Source organism: Asparagus officinalis, chromosome 9 (genome assembly GCF_001876935.1).
Source record: "Asparagus officinalis chromosome 9, Aspof.V1, whole genome shotgun sequence".
Classification (NCBI taxonomy): domain Eukaryota; kingdom Viridiplantae; phylum Streptophyta; class Magnoliopsida; order Asparagales; family Asparagaceae; genus Asparagus; species Asparagus officinalis.
This window is the reverse complement of record NC_033802.1, coordinates 64326768-64331813: the sequence shown is the minus strand read 5'-3', so window position 1 is coordinate 64331813 and position 5046 is coordinate 64326768.

Genomic DNA, 5046 nt, shown 5'->3' with positions numbered 1-5046 from the left:
GGCCTTCCGATGTTCTTGGACTGGGCTTAGCACTACTTGGGCCTACGAACCTTAAGCGGGTTCGTGGGAGACGAAAAGGTCGGTGAGCTTGCGTCGGGTGTTCAGCTCCGGCAGTCCCGGGCGGGAGCTTCGACGCGATACGCCGGGGTCGTCAAGCGGTGGAACTCAGGCCAGGGAGTGCACGAAGCTGTTAGTACGTCGAGAACACGGCGCACACTGGATCCAAGAAGACGCGGCGGCAAGGGCGGCTCCGAGCCCCCGGCGACATCGAGACCCACGCGACAGCGAAACGGGTTGCTGAGCGATGCAGGCACGGGCGCCGCTCTCGGCCTGCCAGGCGACGGACGACGGTCGGTGAGGCGCCCTGGCAGCCGGCCGCCTGAAGCGGGCCTTGGACAGGGCAGTGGGTCGTCGTCGCGCACGGGGGTCGTCGTCCTTCCCACCCGTCGGCAGAAGAACTCGAATGCGGGAGCCGGTCCGCCGCCGCCGAAGGGTACGGCTGCGGGGGGGTCCCTGGCGGTCTGTCGACGGCAGGGAGTTGGAGGGGACGCGGAGGAGATTTGGAACGGCCGATGAAGGTAGCGCGAGAAAAAGTGTACGAGGAGCGCCTGGCCAGGCGAGCCGCTTGGCAGGGGAGGAGAGGGCGTGATGCTGCCTTGACCCTTGAACGCGGACACAACACCACGGGTTGGGCTGCCGCCGCCGCCCGTCGCCGCTCCTGCTTCTTCGCTCATGCTTATTAATTTCCTTCCTTCTCCAAAACCTAAAAAAAAAAAAACAAAAAAGCTTAAAAATTAAGAATCGGATTCGAGAGTGACGCTAGCTCCTTCTCCATCGGGGATCCAGATCTCTGGCACATGCTTATATTATAATTTTAAGAAACACGTCTACTCTTCTACGTATGTTGGAAAATGACGGATGAACTTCTTCTAAAACAAGGAAAAAAAATATCTCTATATTACAATTTACGTAAAAATTATTCTATGTACTTATTTATTTTTTTTGGTAAATGAATGAATTTCTATTTATTTGAAATTGATATACATTGAGATATCTCAGTAAACTGAGATTACAACTATAAAATCAAGTGTAGTCATCTATCAAAGAATACAAAAAACAAAACCCCTTTTGTGTATCAGACCATAGAAGCTTTTGATCCTTAGTTTCTTTGGTTAAGAATAGTGATCCAAATATCAGTTTTAATGACCTTAATCAAAAGCATTGGATCTCTAAATTGCTGCTGGAATATCCGTGCATTTCTTTCCCTCCAAATATAGTAAATGGAAGTTGTTAATGCCATTCTTTTCAGTTTTTGCTTGATCCCTCGCCCTCTCAGTCTGTTGGAGTACCATTCCATGATTTGATTCTAATGGCAAGACCTCCAATTGAACTCCAACCAGCTCATGATATTATTCCACACTTCACATGAGTAAGCACACTCAAAGAATAGGTGATTTCTGGATTCTCTTTTATCTCCTGCACAGAGGCAACACTGATTGTTCTCAATTATTCCTCTTCTAAGAAGTCTGTCTTGTGTTAGCATTCTGTCTTGTACGGCCAACCAGCTCACGAATGAGTGTTTAGGAACATTAAATCCCTCCCAAATAACTGTGCACCATGGTACATGCTGAGAAACAGGGGGTATTGCATTGTACAGGGATGAGAGCCTGAGCTTACCATTCTGATAGCATGAGATTAGAAGCAGCTTCAGGTTATTTTCACCTCCACATAAAGCCAATGCTTTATCTCTAGATTTTATTAGTTGCTTCCACATCCAAGAGTCCCCCAATTTAGATCTGACTTGCCAAATATCACTATGTTTTAAATAGGTTCCATGAACCCATTTAATCCACAAACACTCCTTGTTAATGTGTATATTCCAGATGCATCTTAGAGCAGAAGCCATATTCCATTTATATGCAGAAAATATACTCAGACCACCCTGTTTTTTACTCAAACATACTTTCTCCCATGACACAAGAGAAGCCTTGAATGTTTCATCAGATTTTCCCCATAAGAACAACCTACACATATTATCAATCTTCTTCAAGGCACTGATAGGTAGGACATAATTAGAAGTCCAGAAAGTCTGAACACCAAGAATCACACTCTTGATTACTTGCATTCTTCCAGCATATGAGAGCTTCCTATGCTTTAACCAAGTTTTGAATTGCCCCAAAATTCTGTTGAAGAGAGGATTGCAGTCCATATAGGTTAACCTCTTAGAAACTAGAGGAACCCCCAGGTACTTGACAGACAGAGAACCAACAGAGAAACCCAGGAGATTATGAATGGAAGCCTTCACATTTTCATCAACTCCTCCAAAGAAAATAGAGCTTTTGTCAGAATTTGCCTCTAAACCTGAGATTTTACTGAAATCCTTAATGCATTGATATATTTTTGATACTGAATTGAGATCACCCTTGGAAAATAATAGAAGATCATCGACAAAAATAAGATGTGTAATTTTTAATTTTGCACATTTAGGATGATATTTGAATGCTCTGTCATTCTTCAGAAGATCTAGGCTCCTTGACAAGTACTCCATGCCCAAGATGAATTGTCACGCCCCGCTTCCCAAAATAGTCAGGAATCGGGATGTGAACAAGTCCGCGACGTATTAGGTTGAGAAGAAATATACACTATTAAATTCTTTCTTTTTCTTTCCTTCTCAATCTAATACGCAAAGCGTCAAATACGTAAATCTCAATCACAGGTCCCACCTGTCACGCCCCGCTTCCCAAAATAGTCAGGAATCGGGATGTGAACAAGTCCGCGACGTATTAGGTTGAGAAGAAATATACACTATTAAATTCTTTCTTTTTCTTTCCTTCTCAATCTAATACGCTAAGCGTCAAATACGTAAATCTCAATCACAGGTCCCCGATCACAATAGCAAGAATATAAAGACAATCCAGAATAAGAAATAAACATATCATCCATAGCAAATCATCCCAGACATAAAAATATGGGTCAAACATGCCCTTATTACAAAACAGGTCTAGACGGAATAAAATACATAGTCCATAATAAAAGAAGATACTGCCAAAAATACGAAAATCCGACATTAACTAAAGAATAAAAAGATAACGAGTTCTAACTTTCATTAGCTACTATAGAGGAAAACACATCTAGACTTCGGTTTGTTCTTCAACTCCATCGGCAGGATACTCCGGCTCGGCATACACTGGCTCTGCATCAACATCTAGCTGGACCTGTCCGTCTCCTAAGTCTGACGCACACCAGAAAAACAGGTGTACGTCAGGGTGCATGGCACTCGGCAAGATCTCACATGAACAAATAAAACGGTCTAACGACCCATACTATAACGATAGAAATACTAATAGGAAAGACAATAATACATGCAACTGATAATCGAATAGTAACATACAGTTATGTGAGTACGCTAACTGGGTCAAATGCTAACCAACCTAACACTCAAAGGTCCACATCTCGCACAGAGCCAACGCTCCTGTCATCGGATAACTGACTGTTCACAAATCCCCTACGCGCATCCAATGCCGCTACACGAATCGGTCAGAGGACTACACGTAATCCGATTTCGGCCTGGTCCGAACTCAAGCAGAACTCGGGTGACTACACAAATTCACTGACTAAAGTGACTACACGAATTCACTTTAGCCCAACAAACCAACCCCAGTGACTACACGAATTCACTGGTGCGAGCCTGGAAGATACATCAACAATCTTATCCGATCACATGAACACTGACTTCCCCATCCCAACTCTTCTCGTTTTCTAAGTTAACCATAATCTCATTGAAACTCGGGTTCACCGCCTAAACTCACACATGTCACTAAGTCTGTTCATGACGCACAAGGCTACTGAGTCATGAACCACTAGGGTTCTCAACACATCAACAGATCACTTCCCCATCCCAACTCTTCTCGTTTTCTAAGTTAACCATAATCTCATTGAAACTCGGGTTCACCGCCTAAACTCACACATGTCACTAAGTCTGTTCATGACGCACAAGGCTACTGAGTCATGAACTACTAAGGTTCTTAACACATCAACAGATCACAATATAGTAAGGCATATTAAACATGATTAAGCAGTTTTATGAAGCAGAAATAAGAACTGTAATGAACATGAAATGCTTAAACAAATTACAGCATGAAAGTAAAACATGAGGGAGCTTCATTATTATCTTACTACTGGAATGTCCGAACTTCTCATACAAAATATCTGTACTTACGTATTCTTTAATATAATAATACGGTAAAGAAAAAACTAGAACTGATGTCGTTTTGCACATGAAATGTCGCGCTCTACGATAATCAGTCACATTATCATAAATACTAAAATATTCTTTTCCAAAAATTATTCTTTAAAACTAATTCTCATAATAACTAAATTAAAATAACAAGGATTTATATAATATAAAATAATAATTCCTTTCTGTATGAAAATAATATTTTCCTATTTTATAAATTTCCTTAATTAATTTCTTTTCGATAAAAATTACGTAAATTCTAATTTTAACACATAACTTATCATTTCATGTCCGAAAATAGTTATATATAAATATACAAAATTATTAATGTCTCGTAAAATCTATTTACAACACATATACTCATCATTTCATGCACGTTAAATACTCCGACATAATTACCACAAAATATCTCAATATTACCCCTAAAATATTATCTAATACTATTTATCCACATTCCACCTCAAATATTCCCCACGAATATGGCACAATTATCAAATCTAATTAAATTATTTAATCAATAATAATTGTAAAGCGGGATAAATAGCGAAGATGCGAGATCTTGTCTCGGTGAATTCGTCGAACTGTGTCGACGGTGCGACGATCAGATCCGACGCGGAGGCAGAGCAACCGCGAACACGGGAAGAGCTCCGGTGAGAACTATCAAACGTGGGCCGGATCTGGAGAGGCGTCGGGCGAGCGCGCTGCTGTCGGGTTCAGCGCGCCCGGCGAGGAGCGGCCCTGGGCGTGTCGGCGGCGGCTGTGTAGCGAGGCGGAAGGCGGCGAGCAGCGAGTGCAAGGGCGACTCAGGC